The sequence below is a fragment of the Plecotus auritus genome (assembly GCF_963455305.1).
Source record: "Plecotus auritus genome assembly, chromosome: 8".
In the NCBI taxonomy this organism is placed as follows: Eukaryota; Metazoa; Chordata; class Mammalia; order Chiroptera; family Vespertilionidae; genus Plecotus; species Plecotus auritus.
In genome coordinates this window covers 151,774,079-151,794,680 of record NC_137782.1, presented here as the reverse complement: position 1 = coordinate 151,794,680, position 20,602 = coordinate 151,774,079, and the positions used below count along the sequence as shown (strand labels likewise).

Here is a 20,602-nt window from a genome sequence, read left to right as displayed (position 1 = left end):
TTTCCGGGTACTTCCCCGCCTTTTGCGCTTCATTTAAAAAAAGCCGGTGTGACGGACTTGGAAATTGATTCAGTGACGGACACATAGAGAAAGCCAATGACGGAGGGATCGGGCCACCATTTCGACCAATAAGAAAAGGGAGTCGCTCTGGCTCGGCTTTGCGAGGCGGAGCGCAGGTGGGTGTTTTTTGATTGACGGCGGTTTCTACTTATGGCTGGCAGGGTGGGTTGGTCCCTGAGGTCCGGGAGGTATAGCAGAGGCGGGGTTGAATAAAGTAAATGGTAATAAAGGGTTGGGTCTCACTCAGTGGGCGGTGTTTGATGGATAGTTGACCTTGCCAATTGAAGGTGGTCCCCGATACCCAATGGAAATATTGTAGGCGGGGAAAACTCAGTACCGAGGTACAAGGGGCAGCCGGAGTGGGCGGTAGAGCGGTGATTGACGACCTGCTCAGCAAACCGAGGACAGTGAGAGGCCGCGCGGCGTCCCAAGAGGACGGAACTGGGGGCGGGGCCCGCCTAGGGGCGGGGAAGGACCAGATGAGGGGAGGGGGGTTGTAGAAGGAGCGGAGCGGCTGCTGCTCAATGGCGGAAAAGCCGCCGGTGCTCTGACCGCCTCGTCCCCCTGGCAGTTGCGGGGGAGTTTCCTGCCGGCTCGGTTGGAGTCTCTGTTTCTCAGGGTCTGGTGGTTGGAAGATGCTCCAGAGAGACGAGGCTGCGGCGGAGGAGGTGGCGGCGGCCGAGTCGGCAACGGCGCTAGGGTGGAGAAAAGGCGGCAGCGGCGGCGGCGGCGGCGTGCGGGGCCCCACGGTGTAAATAGCTCCGGAGTTGTCGGAGGCGGTGGCCGAGACCCCGAGGGGAAGCGGCGGCTGAAGCAAGGGCGCGCCTCCGTTGGAAGCCTGGGCTGAGCAGCGGGGCTCTGCGGCGGCGTGAGCGGACGCCCTAGACCTCGCCTGCCTTCTTCGCTTCAGGTAAGGCCGCTCGGCGTCCTGCGCAGGGGGAACTGCTCGAAGGCACGGCCGAGGCCCAGGACTGTTTTCAGGGTGTCGCTGAGCTCCGTCCGCGGCCTCTGCCCGCCAAGCCCTCGAGTCTTTTCCTGCGTCGCGGAGCCGAGGGCAGCGGAACGCCGGCCCTGGCTCCTGGGTAGGCTCCTGGGTAGGCCCCTTCGCCAGCCGCCGCCTCCGCGCTCCGCCGAGGCTGCGAGAGGCTTGTGGTAGGGAATTTTCCTTTGCTCCAATGCCTGTTAGTAAAGTGCTTGCCCCTGTCCTCTGCTTCATGCTTCGAACATCTCCAATGAAAGCACTGGGGCAGCCCCAGGCCCTAACTCATCCCTTCCTGGTGTATGCCTATTTGAAAACACTACCTTTTCCCGTTTGGTTCCTCATCAGCTCCTGCCCTACTTTGCGCTCCACTTCACTTCCTTGTTAAATAAATTTTCTCTCTCCCTCTTCTGTCACTAGGTCTCACCATCTTCTTCCCCTTAATGGCTTTAAATTGTTTCTCTCTTCTCTTCAGACTCCGGGTTTCTCTTCCCCGCTTTCCCCAGCAATCCTTTTCGGATGTCATTCTTTTTAACCAGTGAAGTTCTTAAATGAAATTGCTATCGTCTGTACTCATATCCAGCAGAGGCCCATTAAGAGTACACTCGCCAACTCTATGTGGAAGATGAGTTTTTTTAAATAATCTAACACCCTTAAAAATTATATTATCAAATGTAGACTGTGAAAGTAACACCGAAGTAATATTTAAAATGGTCTCAATGACTGTTGAAAATACTTAATTTTTTTAGTTACATGACCTCTAATGTCAGATTTAGCAGAACTAGAACATTCGCCCATCTTATTTGGCAAAAATGCTTCTTAAGTGTTTGATAGTGGCTCAGACTCATCAGTCTTCAAGTTGGCTTAAAAACAACTCAAAAACTTTAAAAACAAGACATTGTAAGAACAGCTAGGTAGGTGTTTTGATGATGTCACAGTTAAAAGACCTTTTAAAATAGGCTCTACATGTTTAATGTATCAAAATAAAGTTGGCAGGAGTCTTGTAAAAGGATTATTTAGGAATTTGAGTAGTCTTAGTGTTATATAGCTATTTTGGGAAAAACATTCTTTTTCTTTTAACAAACGTTTACAACTCCTGTGATGTGAGAATTACTGAGGTATATTGTGGGATTAACACGGAACTCATTTTATTTGAGCTACTGTATGGATGTAGAAGTGGTAATTGTTCAGGGTAGATGATATAAGTCAGTATGGAGATGGAGAAACGTGCCATGGACACTGAATGTTAATAGACATTATTTCATTTACTTTCTTCGTTGTGCAATAGCAGAGTTCCTATTATTGGCCTACTTTTAAATAGAGCATTTCTAAGTAAATAGTAAGTTATTCTAATTATTTTAGTCCTTTCCAAATGTACAAGCTTTTTTTAAAAAAAATATAGTTGAAGTTACACTGTTAAAATGGTAATTTTTACAAGTTTTTTTTTTAGGCCTCCTGAATATATAAATGTTTTAGTAGAACTTTTAAAAGTATGTAGAACAGATTTTTTTTTTTTTTTTTAGTCAACAGATTTTCTTTCCGGAATAATCCTAAATTTTACTGAGCACCTTCTCTAAATATCTTTTGTCTCTCTTTTTTAATGCTTGTTGTGTTTTCTCTTCATTTATTTTTGCTCTCATAACGTCTTATCATAGTTTCTGCAGTGTTTTTTTATGTTGCAATATCAGCATGGAGTAGTATTTTTATTTGATCTTTCATACTGATTAGCCAAGATCTATCCAGTTTCTTGTACATTAACCTTTGGATGTGTTCACGTTGTGATAATTCCCTTAGAGGTGACCAGCAGAGCTTTCAACACCTGTTTTCTTAATACTGGGTGTCTTATTTCTTTGAAGACTCCAGGAATAGGTGAAAGCCTTTTCAGTTTATCTGACAGTCATGTCAGTGAATACTATTTTATGTTAGTAATCCACATATTATAATTACCAAATTCCTTAAGATTACATCATCTGAAGGAATGGTGTAGTGTCTAAATAGCTGTTTCTAAGAACACCTGATTCAAAAGTTGACATGATTAAAAAGAGTGACACCTGTTGAAAGTTTATTTTCCTACTAGAAGCCCGGTGCATGAAATTCGTGCACTGGGGATGGGGGAGGGGTATCCCTCAGCCCAGCCTGCACCCTCTCCAATCTGGGACCCCTCGGGAATGTCCGACTGCCAGTCGGACATCCCTCAATCCGGGACTGCTGGCTCCCAACTGCTCGCCTGCCTGCCAGCCTGATCACCCCCAAACCATTCCCCTGCCAGCCTGATTGATGCCTAACTGCTCCCCTGCTGACCCGGTAACCCCCATCTGCCCTCCCCTGCCGGCCTGGTCGCACCTAACTGCCCTCCCCTGCAGGCCTGGTCCCCCCCAACTGCCCTCCCCTGTAGGCCTGGTCCCCCCCAACTGCCCTCCCTCCCCTGAAGGCCCGGTCACCCCCAACTGCCCTCCCCTGCTGGCCATCTTGTGGCTGCCATCTTTGACCACATGGGGGCGGCCATCTTGTGTGAGGGTGTGAGGGTCAATTTGCATATCACCTCTTTATTATATAAGATAATGTACATCTTTAATGGAGTCTTAAATTAAAATTCAATGCTGACAGTTTTTTGGCACTTTTGAAAGAGTAGAATTTGCCATGGGATAGTGAGCAATTGTGGAGATTCATTAAGAACTGGCTGAGCCAATAGTGGAAGGATTTCAAACATGCCCTTGTAAATGGGTTGGTAAACATTTATTGTACTTGATACTGAGAGTGAATTCCCCTTCCCCCTCCACATTCATTGGTTAGTTTCAAATATTACATTATATGAATATTTGTATATTTTATATAACTGAAGTATTTTATGACATTACCTAGCATAGAAAATAATATAATTCTAACTCTACAGTGGTCCTTCTAAGATATTAATAAAGTGAATAAAATTAACTTACTAAAATATAACAAGATATTTTTTCTCCTGTGAAATATGCCATTTACAAGTTCACAGATTTTCAGTTGGGAAACAGCTGGTAGTATCTGAGTTATAATAATTTGTGTGTTTTTTAATTTCAAAAAGAAAATACATTAAAATAATATTTAGCTTAAAATATAAAATTACAATTAGTAGTAAGAGAATTTGGGTGAATACAGTTATATCTGGATTTTCAGTGATGATTCTTTTTATTTTTTCCTTAAGTGAACTAATTTTAGAATTTGGAATGAAACAATACTGATATTTATATTTGTTTTTATAGAATGTGTATACATATGTGTGTGCGTATGTATATATATATATATCAGCAGAATTGTGGGTTAAGATAACGAATTAATTGGGCATACTGAGATAAGATTTCTACAAACTATGTAAACTCTGGAATTATAACTTAAAATACTCCCCATCTCACTATCCTGCATGCAAATTAAACAATGAAAGTAAAGTAGGGTAGATTTTGGAAAAGTGGTTTTTGTAGTGTTTGCTTGATTGCTGTAAAATTTATAAAATGACAGCTTGTTATCTTCTAGCAGCTGCTCTAACAAGTATGGGTAAAGAAATGGTACATAATCTGTCTTTGTTTTGTTGGTATCATAAGTTTACATAAAATAACTTTTGCCCTGGACAGTTAGTTCAGTTGGTTACAGTGTCATCCCAATCCACCGAAGTGGGTTTGATCCCTGGCACATACAAAGAATCAGCCAATGGCCTCACAGGGGTAGCTCAGTAGTTGAGTGTCAACCTATGAACCAGGAGGTCACAGTTCAATTCCCAGTCAGGGCACATGCCTGGGTTGTAGGCTGGATCCCCATTTGGGGGGGGGGGGGCATGCAGGAGACAGCCAATCAATGATTCTCTCTCATCATTGATGTTTCTCTCTCTTCCTCTCCCTTTATCTTTGAAATCAATAAAAATATATTTTTAAAAAAATAATCAACCCATGAATGCATAGATAAGTGGAACACAAATCAATGTTTCTCTCCATCTATCTCTCAAATCAAGTAAAAGATAAAAACAACATTTGTTCTTTTGGATTAATTTAAATATGCTAGTATCTGTTTTCTTGTCACAACATATACCTTTTACAGTTGACTCCCTTTGTAACTTAACTTACAAAGTTATCTTTTTTTAAAAAAATTTCTTTATTGATTAAGGTATCACATATTTGTGCTCATCCCCCCATTCCCCTCCCGAACCCTTCCCCACGCATGCCCCACCTCCCTTACAAAGTTATCTTAACTATAATATTTTAAGTTAATATATTTAGATACTTAACAGTTTCATATTTAAAGCACAGTTTACCAATTTAAAGCTTTTATGACCTACTTAATAGTTTATTATTCACTTGCTAATAAAATGGATTCAAATGTTTTTTTTGGGTATGTTGAAATTCAAGATTATATTTATTAGCTTTAAATTGATTTGTTTCTTAAAAATTAAATATCTTAAAGTTTAGAAATGTAACACTAGTTGGAAACTTGTTTTGTATCCTTTTGGACAAAAGATCAACTGTGATGTGATAGTTAAAGGAGAGAGAGACAAACCTTGGCAGACTTCTATTGGATACTAAGGAACTTATCTTTACTCTTAGTTATTGGACCAATTATTGGCAGTGATATAGGAAGGATAAGACCTGTTGGTAGTATTGCTGTGCTCTCTATGTAGAATGTCCTCCACTTCAAAATAGGTTGTGAATGAAAAGTGCATTTCTATGATAGAAACATCATGAAAAACCATTTCCTTCATAGAACACTTTCATAATGTGGTTATCAAATATAATCAAATTTATGATGAAAAATAAGTGAATAGATTTTTATAGGTAGTACATATAGTAGTCCCCCCATATCCGCGGTTCTGCTTTTCCCAATTTCAATTAAATGGAAAATACCAAAAAATATTAAATGGAAAATTCCAGAAATAATTCATAAGTTTTAAATTACACACCATTCTGAGTAGGGTGATAAAAGCTAGACCCATTTCCTGGTACTATGTAAATTACCCTTTTATCCATCATATCCACATCACTTCATCTCATTCCGAAGGCACTTTATCATTTCATATCATCACACTAGAAGGGTGAGCACAGTACAATATGATAGTTTGAGAAAGAGATCACACTCATAACTTTTATTACAGTATATTGTTATAATTGTTCAGTTATTGTTAATTACTGTGCCTAATTTATAAATTAAACTTTAAAATACGTATGTATGGTAGGAAAAATGCACATATATATGAGTCAGTACTATCTGCGGCTTCAGACATCCACTGAGGATCTAGGAATGGATCTTGCACTGGTCAAGGGAGACTACTGTACCTGAGAAGAAGCAGGTGTGATAGGGTATATTAGAAGTTCTGAAGGATTTCAGAGCACTTTAAAGCTTGAGAGTAATGTCACTGATTCTTAAATCTCATAGCATTTTATCTTCTTGATGCAGATATGTGTATAAGTGTACTCGTAACATTGAAAAGAGATAGTTAATAGATGTTCTTATGAGTAAGAGAATCTAGGAGTATCCATATTGCTCATGGGTGCTTAACCTTTCTTGGCAAAGAGTTTTGCTTTTACCGTCTTCTAATTAAAGCAGTCAACTCTGAGTTAACTGGTGTTATCTGTTGAACACAGGTGACCCTTCTTTGTCCCTTACAAAGAGGAAATAATTAACTCAGAACAATTCTAAATAATAGACTATATGGGAGGGGAGATCAAGTATAGATATGAGAGGTTTCCTATTACTTTTACTGACTCCAGGCTAGCAATCCACAGAAAAGTACAGAATTCAGTATCGTTGAATAGTATTTGGTTTATAGGTAACTTCTACCCCCAATCATTATTTTTACATTTACTGGGTGCCTTCTAATATGCAAGGCACTTATTCCAGGCTGGAGACTGCACAAAACAAACAAAATCTCTGCTCTCATAGATACTCCATTTGATAACAAACACCCTTCCTTAATTTATATTACAACTCTCTTTCTTTGTGGTGGCTTAAATTATGATTAGAAAATTTGGGATCTATGGTGTTTTCTGAACTACTTAAAAGCTGTAATTGGAACTTCACTTTAAAAAAAATACGTTTTTATTGATTTCAGAGAAAGGAAGGGAGAGGGAAAGGTGGAAATATCAATGGGCTGCTTCCTACATGCCCCCTACTGGAGATCGAACCCAAAATCCAGGCATGTGTCCTGACCAGAAATCAGATTTGGTGCCTGGAACAACACTCAACCAACTAACTCAACAACATTGGCCAGGCAGAAATTCACTGTGTTTTTTTTAAAATATATTTTATTGATTTTTTACAGAGAGGAAGGGAGAGGGATAGAGAGCTAGAAACATCGATGAGAGAGAAACATCGATCAGCTGCCTCCTGCACACCTCCCAGTGGGGATGTGCCCGCAACCAAGGTACATGCCCTTGATCGGAATCGAACCCGGGACCCTTCAGTCCTCAGGCCGATGCTCTATCCACTGAGCCAAACCGGTTTCGGCTGTTTTTAACAAGAGAGAAAGAGAAGAGTTTTTCTGTAACTGGACAAAAACTGGAATATGAACAGAGAAAGTAGGAAGGGGGAAATATTGTTCTACTTAAAATTAAAAATAAAGAGCCCTGTCCAGTGATGTGGCTCTGTTGGTTCGGCATTATGGTCCCATGCACTGAAAGGTTGGTGGCTTGATTCCCAGCCAGGGCACATGCCTGGGTTGCAGGCTCAATCCCTAGTAGGGAGTGTGCAGGGGAGAGCCTACAGATATTCCATTCTCACATTGAGTTTCTCTCCCTTCCTGTCTCTCAAAAAATCAATAAAAATATTTTTTAAAAAAAGCCAGAGATAGAAAAAAGATTGCTGTATTAGGCATGAAGAAAGCTGGGGGCTTCAGGTGTTTCCATTTACTGTTAACCTTGAGTAGATGAGTTCCTGGGCAGTAGAATAGGAGAAAAGGTGTAATAATGGGAGCAGGGTGAACAGGATTTTTAAAAATCTGGCCTGAATGACTTGAGACATACATATAAAATATATGTTGTTATTTGTGTTTGGAAAAGACCCTGTTTCTGTTCTTAGTACTGTATAGCTATAAAGTGTCTGAAAAAACTGATTTGTGACTGCTATTTCTGTTCTCTGGTTATTCGGCAATCCTGTTGAAGATAGCTGATGGAGCCAAGCTGACTTAGTTTATTGTGCTCAAATTGGTCTGTCTGTATATTTGTTAATGCTTCCCTTAATTCCATAACTGTGGTTTATTACTCAGAGTTGTGCTTTTGTTTTCCTGCATTGTAAATTTTTGCATGAGGATGTCTTATTGCATTTAACTACCAAGCTGATGCTTAGTTTTTTTCTTTCTGTTCTATAAATTTCCCAGTGATGGTCCAACTTGGTAAAGATATCTCCTCCTGAGTTCATACAAACATTGCACACTTAAGTGTGAGAGATCTTTGGTCTTTGTTTTTATTTTAATGCATAATGGGTGTGTTTTTTTTCTTTCATTTGTGAATCATTGAGTCAGAGTGTCCTGTGATCTTGCTTGTTGCAGTGAACAGATGTTTTTAAGCAAACCAACTTGTGTATTTATTTCAGTGCCCCAATATAAAAATGAACACTAGTTCCATTCACAACCTAAGAGACCTATATTATAGCACCCAAAGAAGGCTTCAAATTACTAGTTTCACATTTAGTATATTTTTATAACTGTATTTATCACTTTTATCAAAACTCTGATGGCCTGGCCAGTGTGGCTCAGTGGTTGAGTGTCAACCTACGAACCAGGAGGTCGTATTTCAATTCCTGGTCAGGGCACATTCTCATGTTTCAGGCTCAATTCCCCAGTTAGGGGCATGCTGATCAATGGTTCTCTCTCATCATTGATGTGTCTATCTCCCCCTCTCCCTTCCGCTCTGAAATCAATAAAAAAAAAGAAAAAAAAATTTAAAACGTTAATGTGGTGCTAAGTTTGGTCACAGAGTTGAGGTGATGACTGCTACATGTCTCAGTGGACAAGGAACATTTTCTCTTTTGTAATTACCAGGTTATTCATGGCATGTTTTGTTACCATTGCAAATTATTTCTCCTTCAGACTTTCACTTACTGATTTTTAAAGCTGGATTTCCACTGAGTCAAACTGGCCACATTTGGCCTGCTGCCTGTTTTTGTAAATAAAGTTTTTTTGGAATACAGCCATGTTCATTTGTTTACATATTTATCTATGGTTGCATTTCCACTACTATGGCAGGATTAAGTGGTTGTGACAGAAACCCTATGGCCCTGCAAAGCTCCAAATATATATTATTTGTTTCTTTTAAGAAAATTTGCTGGCTCTTTATCTGTACATATTGTTTCCTTTTTCTCATTGTAGTGGTAAGTGATCGTATAAAATTGGTGTTTATATATTTGGTGTTTATACGTAGTTTTTCCTGCACTCCGTAATATTATTAAAGTATAATTGCTTTTAACATGGTTGAAATTGTGAAGTTTTTGCTTATGTCCAAAAAAACCATAAAGTATAAACAGTTAATGTTATACATGGTATACAAATTCATGTATTAAAAACATAGCAGTCAGTCGAAACAGGTTTGGCTCAGTGGATAGAGCGTCGGCCTGTGGATTGAAAGGTCCTGGGTTCGATTCCGGTCAAGGGCATGTACCTTGGTTGCGGGCACATCCCCAGTAGGAGATGTGCAAGAGGCAGCTGATCGATGTTTCTCTCTCATCGATGTTTCTAGCTCTCTATCCCTCTCCCTTCCTCTCTGTAAAATATCAATAAAATATATTTAAAAAAAAAACAAAACATAGCAGTCATAAAAACGTTGTAAGGAATAATGAAACCAAAGTATAATTGAAGCCCTTCTATATATAATCTTCCTGTATTCCATCCTTTTCTTTCCTATTATCCTAAATTTTGTGCCTACCCTCACATATATGACCACCATGTAAGTTTGTTGTATCTATGTTTGTTTTTTTAATTTGGAAAAATATTTTACTTTTTTAAAGTTTTTTTTCTTTATTGACTAAGGTATTACATATGTGTTCTTATCCCCCATTACCCCCCACCCCCTTGTATCTATGTTTGAATAACATATAGTAGTATTTGTACATGATCATATTTGGAATCTCTTTTTTTACATTTTCTTTTCTTTTTTTTTTAATATATTTTATTGATTTTTTACAGAGAGGAAGGGAGAGGGATAGAGAGCTAGAAACATCGATGAGAGAGAAACATCGATCAGCTGCCTCCTGCACACCCCACTGGGGCTGTGCTCGCAACCAAGGTACATGCCCTTGACTAGAATCGAACCTGGACCCTTCAGTCCACAGGCCGACGCTCTATCCACTGAGCCAAACCGGTTTCGGCACTTTTTTTACATTTTCATTTAACATTTTTATGAAGTTTTTGTTGCTCTATTCCTTTTTTAAAAATAGTATTACATATATATTACATAGTATTCCATTGTATGATTATAACACATTTTGTTTAGGTTCTTTGGATGGGCATTTGAATTATTTTTGTGATTATAAGCAATGGTGCTAAAACATAATTTACATGTATGTATGTGTGACAGTTTCTCCACAGCACATACTTAGGAGTATAATTGTTGAATTGTAAGCTAGTCTCATCTTACAGCCTACCTGCGATATTTCCAAATTTCTCTCCAAAGTACCGGTTTGTATTTCCAGCAGTGGTATGTAAAACTTTCTGTTGCTCTCTGTCATTATCAGTGCTGACCTGTATAAATACAATGTCAGCCATTCATGTAACTTAAATTTTTCTAGGTCCACATTGACAAAAAAGGAACAAGCCAAGTTGATTGTAATATAGTTTATTTAATCTGGTACATCAAAACAATTTCAGCAAAAATTGATGAGTTATTTTTGCACTCTCTTCCTATTAAATCTTTGAAATATTGTATGTATTTTATACTTATCAATAAATTTCAATTTGGATTAGCCATATTTCAAATTCTTACTAGCCATATGTGTATTTGGGGATCCAGCCTGAAACTTGGGCATGTCTCATGACTGGGAATCAAACTGTGACCCCCTGGTTCATAGGTCAGTGCTCAACCACTGAGCCGTGCCGGCTGGGCTCATTGTGTCTAATTTTGTATCTTCATATTAATTTTCTTGTTAGGAAATTTGCATTTTACTAGTGAGGGTGAATATTCTTATGTGTTTTTGGCCATTTGAATTTCTCTCTTTGTGTATTTGCTGTTATCATTTGCCCTATTTTTCCAATGATAAAATCTTATAGGTATAAATATCAATTTATTTTGCCATTAGCATTCTGATGTTTGTGTTAATTGTGTTTATGAGTTTTAAGGATTAATTTAGTGATGTATCTGTAAAATGACATTATACATTTTAATTTAAAGGCAGTTTTAAAATAACTCCAGCCTGGGCAGTGCGGCTCAGTGGTTGAGCATCGACCCATAAACCAGGAGGTCGCTGGCTTGATTCCTGGTCAGGTCACATGCAGGCCCCCCACTGGGGATTAACAGCTTAATCCCCAGTGGGGGGCCTGCAGGAGATAGATTATTGATGTTTCTATCTTGCTATTCCTCTCCATTCTTCTCTCTCTAAAATGATACATATTTAAAAAATAAAATAACTCTAAAAATACTTGGATTGAAGTGAATGCTTGGAAGCATAGTACTTGAATAGTAATGTGGGGGTGGGTGAGACAGGGCTTTATACTTAAGGTAAACAATTTTTTGAATATGTATATTTTCCTCCAGACTCTTCCTTTTTACAGCTTAGTGTTCTTTCCTTAATTGTAAGCCCAAGGACCCCTAGGAAGAGCTAGACTGAATGGATTGTGGCCTAGAGCCAAAGAGTTTCTCAAAAAGTTCTGTAGGGGTGGGGATGCTTTATGCAGAGCAAATGGACAAACCAAGTGATGAATTCATTAGTGTGCCCTCTGTCTGGAGTAAGTGGATGTAATTGGCTGGGTGCTTTAAATGTGAAACACCAGTAAAATTGCTGAAAATCAAGAACTGCTTGTACTTAATTGTTACAGTAGATGATGGCGATTAACCAGTGTTCCAATAGATTTTTAGTTCTCTGCCAATTAAATAATTTTTGTGAATGTTAGAATGGCTGACTAGGATATCCTTTCTTGAAGAAGTATCTTTTAACTTAATGTGTGTTTTAGTTAGTACCTGCTAGGTGCCAATGTTACAGGTTAGGGTAGGGGGGATAAATGTTAAAAGGAATATGGATACTTGTATAGGAGTGATGAGAGGTTGGGATGAAGGGTTGGGATGTCTTCATGAAGGAGCTATTAAACTGATTGTGAGGTGGGAAATGAGCATGATGGACTTGGCCTGTGTAAGGCCTACACGGAGAGGAAAGTTCCAGACTAGATATTTTGTACTTAATGTCAGTTGGGGAGTAGGAAGCCATTAAATCTTTTTGGGACACTTAAGATATGTTTTAGGGAAATCAAACTGATGGTAATCCTCAGGGTGGTTTGAAGGAAGGGGATTTGAAATGAGTTGAACCCAAATAGGAGACAATTAGATAATTGAGACAAAGCAAGACTGCTCAAAATTAGGATGAGGGTTAAGAGAGATACTTGATGGAACATAGTGACTGGTGTGTAGTGGTTGGATTTACTATATATATAAAGATTTATGGTTTCTAGCCCAAATTACTAGAAGTGGGATTATCCTAATATATAAAAAGCCAGGGGCCGCCACGACCGAAACAACCAGACGGACCACCAAACACAGGCTGCGTGTGGCGACAAGGCTGGCAGGGGGATTGGTGAGGGACGACCAAAGGACTGAACAGGTTGTGTGGGGCGACAAGGCTGGCAGGGGGGAGGTTAGTGAGGAATGACCAAACAACTAAACAGCAGGCTGCATGGGGCAACCAGGCCGGCAGGGGCTTTAGTGAGGGACGACCAAATGACTGAACAGCAGGCTGCGTGGGGCGACCAGGCCAGCGGGGGTGAGGGGGTATTTAGGAGCCAGTGGTCCCGGATTGTGAGAAGGATGTCTGCCAGTTGGACATCCCCTGAGGGGTCCTGGATTGGGGAGGGTGCAGGCTTGGCTGAGGGGAACCCCCCCCCCAACCCATGTACGAATTTCGTGCACTGGGCCTCAAGTGAGTAATATCTAATAGGTAGGTAGTAAAAATAGGTTGGGACATGAAGGTGCACAATATAGAAGTGATTACCCGGCCGGAGTGGCTCAGTGGTTGAGCATCGACCCATGAACCAGGAGGTCACAGTTCGATTCCCAATTCTATTCCTGGTCAGGGCACATGCTGGGATTGTGGGCTCGAGGCATATGATCAGTGATTCATATCGTTGATATTTCTATCCCTCTCTCCCTCTTCCTTCCTCTCTGAAATCAGTCAAAACATGTTTTAAAAAATAGAATTGATTACTAAAGCAATGAGATTGGATCAGGGGGCAGATGCTATGTTCTTGATTCAAGGCTAATTAACTGTTTTGGAGGGCCCACTTCCCTCTTGAATGTAAGAGTCTGAAGGAAAAAGAATGTGAATGTGTTTTAATTGCTTGTATTTTGAAAGTCAACAGAAGTGTAGAATTTCAGCAAGGGAGCAGTTATCAGTAGTGTGAAGTACCAGTACAGCAGTCTTACTTTTTAGGACCAGTCTGATGTATGAACTAATTTTGTCAAACCGTAGCTAATTCCACCAAGCAAGACTGATCAGTGTTTGATTTGTTTTGCTGGGAATATTGGTGATTTTCATACTGGTTTGGCTATAGATTATATCATGACAAACATTAAATATGAAACATTCTATATATGTTGGTCATATTATTACCATGCCCCAGGGTAAATTCGCTTATGGGTAATCCTATATAACAGTGGTTCTCAACCTTTCTAATGCCGCGACCCTTTAATACAGTTCCTCATGTTGTGGTGACCCCCAACCATAAAATTATTTTCGTTGCTACTTCATAACTGTAATTTTGCTACTATTAATGAATCGTACTGTAAATATCTGTGTTTTCCGATGGTCTTAGGCTCTACCCACAGGTTGAGAACCGCTGCCGTAGAGCCTAAGACCATCGGAAAACACAGATATTTACATTACGATTCATTAACAGTAGCAAAATTACAGTTATGAAGTAGCAATGAAAATAATTTTATGGTTGGGGGTCACCACAACATGAGGAACTGTATTAAAGGGTCGCGGCATTAGGAAGGTTGAGAACCACTGCCATAGAGGGAGGCAACCAGTGGCGGGAGGGGCGGGGCCGGCAGGTGGGCAGCACCCGGCCAGCCAAGGCGGGTGCCAGTGGGGGCCCCCCGATCTCCCCGCCAGTCATCCCACAGATCGGCCTAGGGACCCTACCTGTACATGAATTTCATGCATCGGGCCTCTAGTGGGACTATATACATTAGCGTCATGTTCTGTTCCACTTCACTAACTACTCATAAACGTGATAATGTGGCAATCAGATCTATAAATAGAATTTATTTTCAAAGCTTCATGAAACCTTTGTTGTCTGATATTTTTCTTAATTTGCTTTTTGTAATCTGGAACCATTTTTAGTGGGGAGGAGAGAGCAGAGGACAACCAGAAGTAAAATCATGTAGCCCTGAACGTATTTTATTGTCATAGGTAATTGAAAAATGATTGAGATTAGGAATAGCAGTTATTTTTCCCCCGGGCTTCTTTGCTGAATTTGAAAAGGTGGTCTCTGTCAGTATGTTGGAAATCAGTCTTGTAGTAAAACAATCAAGCATAAAATCATGACAAAGTCCAAGCAAGGTATCTTTAGCCCTTGCTTCATCTCAGGTAGTCAAATACAGATAGGACATGAACTCCCTCTGATTTCAGCAACATTAGCTGAAATATTTATTGTATGGTCAAGGGGAAAATTCTCTTACTGTAGCATACTAATATTAAGCTTTTAATGGGACATGAGCAGGTAGCTGGTTGCGCAGTACCTACAGTGCTTTCTTTGGGTTTATGCCTCACCCTCCTTCCAAATCTCAGAGGAACTGGAGTTTTTAAAAGCCATGGAAGCAATAAAAAGGAACAAACTGATAATAAACACAACATGGATGGATCTCAGAAACATGCTAACTGAAAGAAGCCAGATACAAAGGAAGAAGTACATACTGTATGGTTTCATTTACATGAAATTCTAGAAAAGGCAAAACGGTTCTACTGACAGCACATCAGTGGTTACCTAAGCCTGAAGATGATGGTGAGATGGACTTCAAAGGGGCATTAAGGAATTTTTTCAATTGATAGAAATGTTCTGTGTCTTTATTGTTGTGATGGTTGTACAAGTGTCTAATCAAAACTCAATCAAACTACGCACATAAAATGAGTGCATTTTTATTATATGGAAAACAACAGCAGCCAGGGGGTCTTAAGCAACACTGGGAAAGTAAAATGGAATTCTATGGATTGGACTCCAATCTGAGGTTTTTATGGTGAATTGGCCTTTTTTCACAGTAAAGCTATCTAACACTGTTGATACCCCTTATGTGTCTGACCAAGTTATAAGAGATGATGATTCAGATAAATGGCAGTGATTTTGCTATATTTGAAATATAAGCAAATATACATTTATGTAAAATCAACTAAAATGTTCTGATAATATCTAGTTAAGTAAAGTGGTTTTTTCCTGGTTTACTAGTTTCAGAAGCCATTGAACCTTAGTCAGTGTGGCTCAGTTGGTTGGGCGTTGTCCTGTGCACCAAAAGGTTGCTGGTTTGATTCCTGGTCAGGGCACATGCCTGGGTTGTGGGCTCATTCCCAGTAGTGGTTATGCAGCAGGCAGCCTGTTGTTGTTTTGCTGTCACATTGATGTTTCTCTCCCTGTCCCTTGCTCTCTAAACATCAATTTAAAAAAGAAGAAGCCATTGAAAGGATTTCAGAAATGAACCAGCTATTAAAGAATATTTAAATATAGCTAAGCCTAGTTGGAAAAACTTGAGAGTTTAAGATGTTATCCATAGAATAATCATTTTCTAAACATCAGATATTTTCTCATCTGTCAACTTATTTATGGATAGTTGATCCTGGAACATACTATAAATATTTTTTCAATTTGAATACATTGGATTTTATTTCTGTAGTATTAGGTTAGTTATGATAGACTAAGGTGTATGTTTTGTAGATTGTAATGGTAATGATAATTAATACTTTTAAAGCACTTACTTGATATCAGACACTGACCTACACAGTAACTCTGTGATATGGGTGCTTTTATTACTCTTTTAGAAATAATTGGGTCAGGGTTTCACAGTAAGTAGTCAAGCTGGCAATTGAATTCAAGTCTATTTTGTGCTAAAGCCCATACCTTAAAAAGGAGAAGAAGTCTTGAGAAGGGAGAGTGGTGGTTTAAAAGAGAGGGAATGACTTAGGGTTTCTCCAAATTCTATGACCCATGCTAAATGCATCTTTGATATCCAAGAATCTGGTGTTTCTAGCTTTTGACAGTCCATGATGGATCTGAGCTAATGGCCCTGATGGCAATTGGGAATGAGGTTTCTGCTCTTCCCAATGTCATTTCTCCAGGATTCTCATTCAGGAGACCCTTTCTCATTTTCTTCCTCATCCTCACTCCTAACATCCTTGTCTCAAGTCTGGTTCCTCTTGAGGGCCTTATATGGGAATAATATTCCCTGAGGTCTTGCATGTTCATAGAGTGTGTTTATACTCTTTATACTTGAAAGTCAATTTTTCTGGATGTAAAATTTGTGATACATATTTTTCTTATCTTATGGAGCATTGTTTTCTGGCATAAAAGCATTGCTGTCAAAGTTTGATGACAATCTGATAGAGCCTAGGTCATATTAGTCACAGTTCAGGTAGGCATGTAGTCTAATTTTTATAACACACTATACATATCCAAACAGTGATAAATTTTTGTTTTTCTCATTAAATTTGCAGCTAAAGCAAATGCCAGTGTCAACAAAGCTATTTCCATTTTTTGACCTACCTTTTCCTCATTGAAGAGCTAGGCGAGTGGTCCGTTGTCCTAAATTTGAAATTTCTAGCCACGCTTTTGAGTTAGAACAAGAACATCTAAGTTATTTTGATACGTGGTGAACCTTATTTACCATAAATTAATTTCACAAAATCTGTGGCTTACTTGATTTGTTTTCATCATCTAATCTAGAACTATACTTTTCAACCTTCGAAGGATCCTTAAAATGTCTAGCATATTCCCATGCATAACATCTCTTTATTATTGGAACTAGGTGTGGTCAATGCCTAGTTATCTAAATATGATACTAAAAACTGTTAAAAGTGTTGATTTAACAATTAAGCAAATTCTTTTAACTTTTTCTATCTATTACTTAAAAAATTTAAGTAAATGCCACTGATACTACAATACACCAGAGTTGATTTGGAAGAAGAGAGAACTTTTGATTTAATACTGAGAGCATTAAGAATTATAGGGAAGAACAGAGCCACATGTTCTGTTTCTGTGAGTTTAATGAAGGAGGAGAGTATTCTTTCTTTGCTTCTCAGCAGATATTTGTGAAAGAATATGCTCTGTATAGCTCTGGGCTGGTATTAGTACTACTTTTCAAGCATCATTTTGAGCATGATGAGTATGGATTTTATTGCTACTACTAGAGGCACAGTGCATGGATTCGTGCACATTGAAAGGAAATTAATTGGAAGGTAGCCGGTGGGGTGGGACTGGGGGAGACTGGCCAGGTACACCCTGGAGCCAACCTCCTGAGATCCCTCCCTGACCAGCTGCACCTGGGGCGGTGCCAGGGCTCAAAGGCATCTGCAGAGTGAGTGGGGTCCCTCTGGCAGACAGGGTCCCTCGGCCTGGCCTGCGGGGATCGGGTCGAAACCAGAAGTCTGACATCCCCTGAGAGTTAGAGAGGGCACTCTGAAAGTTGCTGTTGCTCGACAGCTCCTGCGTTGAGCATCTGCCTCCTGGTCAGTGTGCGTCATACCTACCAGCCAGTTGGCCACTTAGCCTTTTATATATGTACATTATTAACTTTAGTGACATGTTATACTAGTAAAAACATGTACTAGTAAATCTGGGCATTGTATCTAGCAACAGGCTGGTAGTGAGGAGTACTTAGTTACATCATAGAAACATTTCTTGATAACCCTTAGGAAATTACATGGCCTAATTAAAATTTGGAAATAGAAAAAGGTACTCTTCTAAGCATTTCATGTGTATTAGCTTTTACAGTTCTGATAACACTCTGAGGGTATTCTTCACATTTTATAGCCACTGAGGCACAGAAAGATTAAGTGACTTGGCCAAAGCCATCTAGAGCAGCCGTGGGCAAACTACGGCCCGTGGGCCGGATCCGGCCCGTTCGGCTGTTCTATCCGGCCCGCGGAGCCGAAAGAGCAGAGGGTTCTCTTGCTCTCCCTTCTGCTTCTTTACTTTGAATTTATATTAGTTCACACAAACACGCCATCCATGCTTTTGTTCCGGCCCTCCGGTCCAGTTTAAGAACCCATTGTGGCCCTCGAGTCAAAAAGTTTGCCCACCCCTGAGTGTAGGAGATAAAATGCAAATCTAGACAGTGTGGCTTTGGAGTCCGTGCTTTTAACTGCAAGTAGATAGGCTAAAATGCATCTCTTATATTAAGAGATTTTAGCTGAGAATTTTCTAGACTTTAGTAAACCTGGATCATTTGACTCAGAAATGTCAGTGATTCTTAACCTCAAAGTAAAGTATTTAAAAGTTTAGGGTGCTTAGTCAGGGATATAGGGCTATAAAATCTACAACATAAAAGTTAAAATTGTGTGCTGTTTCTGCTCTTTTTTTTTTTCCTGCTACAAATTACAAATTTTTAGTATTCTGGTTAAAGATAACGTACCATACTGCTGTTATGAATGGTATAATTACTATTTGTTATCAGCAAGTATGTTTCCCTTAAATTTGTTTTGCCTTAGGTTTCTTCCTTTCTAAATGCCCTTTTCCCCCTTGACAACCAACTTTTTAAATTCAGAGAAACATGCTTCATAGTTTACAATGGAAAGCTATAAGAAAATATGGTTAATTTAATTTTACTTTGCTGATCTATGGAGTCTATACAGCTCAGTAAAAATACTTTTATATGTAATAATTTTTAAAAATTAATATGAGCACAGTTCAAAATAAATGGCATAAAAGGTTTATAATGAGGAAAATAAATAGTGCTCTCCAGAAACAACAGTTTTTCGTATTATCTATGGGCTCTTCTGGTAATTGCATTATCTTTAACAAATATGTTTATACAACTGCCTGGCCAGTATTGCTCAGTGGTTGAGCATCAACCTATGAACTGAGAGGTCATGGTTCACTTCCTATGAACTGAGAGGTCAGGGTACATTCCCCAGGTTACCTGCTGGATTCCCAGTAATGCGTTGTGCAGGAGGAGGTGGCCAATTAATGATTCTGTCTTGTCATTGATGTTTCTATCTCTTCCCTCTCCCTTCTGCTCTGAAATAAGTAAAACAAAATCTTTTTTTAATTTTTAAAAAATGTATATACAACTACTTAACAATTTTTTAAGATGTTATCATTTGAGTTTCTGTGGAACTTCAAAGGAATTTTCTGTTACCTAGTTTTGCTGATGAGAAGTTCCATGCAATTTGGATTATTATTTTTGTGTAGATGACTTTCCATCTCCATTCTTAACCCCAAAAGCTTTTTTTTTGTATTTGTGTTTTATTTTTATTTTTGTAAAAAGCAAAAGAGGGAGAAAAGAGGCAAAGGAACAGGGTCCAACCACATCCCCACAATAGCTTCTGAATCATATGTCAGTGCAGATTTGTTCTGAAAAGACAATTTCAGGTCTGTTTCAGGAAAACTCCTTTCACTGTCAATCTCAGTGCAAAGACCTTAAAATGAAAACTTCCATCTGTTTGCCACACAAGGATCCAACAAGAGATACAAATCAAACTTGTTTGGAAAATGCCCTCTTTTACACAAGGGGAAAGGCTCAGTAGATGCATTAATACACAGAACTTTCCAGGAATCAAGTTGGCTGTGACTTCACAAAATGAAAAACACCAAATAACATTTCCAACTGTAGAAATGCTGGCTTTTCTTTTAAAAAAGTACTTAATGCCCTGACCAATGTGGCTTCAGTGGTTGGAGCGCTGTCCCGTACACTTGGTTTATTCTTTCATCATCCATCATTGGATACTTGAGTTGCTTCGTTGTCTTGGCTATCTATACTAATAAAAGGGTAATATGCAAATTATACTGGGAGACCTTCCGGACAAAGCCATGGTGGTGGGGCCGAGGCATTGACGGTTAGGGGTGATCAGGCTGGCAGGGAAGGGCAGTTGGGGGCAATCAGGCCAGCAGGGGAGGGCAGTTGGGGGCAATCAGGCCAGCAAGGGGGGCGCAGTTGGGGGTGAGAAGGCCGGCAGGCAGAGTGGTTAGGGGTGATCAGGCAGGCAGGTAGGTGAGCGGTTAGGAGCCAGCAGTACTGGATTGCAAGAGGGATGTCCGACTGCCGGTTTAGGCCCGATCCCACAGGGACATCCCCTGAGGGGTCCCAGATTGGAAAGGGTGCAGGCCAGGCTGAGGGACACTCCCCCTCCCCCATGCACAAATTTCATGCACCGGGCCACTAGTGTGTGTGTGTGTGTGTGTGTGTGTGTGTGTGTGTGTGTGTG

At 39.8% G+C, this 20,602-nt stretch overlaps 1 protein-coding gene across 3 annotated transcripts in view; it reads left to right on the top strand.

The window, feature by feature from the left end:
* Positions 1-503: 503 nt before the first annotated feature.
* PPM1B (protein phosphatase, Mg2+/Mn2+ dependent 1B) overlaps positions 504-20,602 on the top strand; it is a 70,576-nt gene continuing 50,477 nt past the window's right edge. For all 3 annotated transcript variants that reach the window (XM_080683261.1, XM_080683262.1, XM_080683260.1), the window contains exon 1: positions 504-970. The gene's annotated coding sequence lies outside the window, so the exon portion shown is untranslated. The remainder of the gene's footprint in view (positions 971-20,602) is intronic.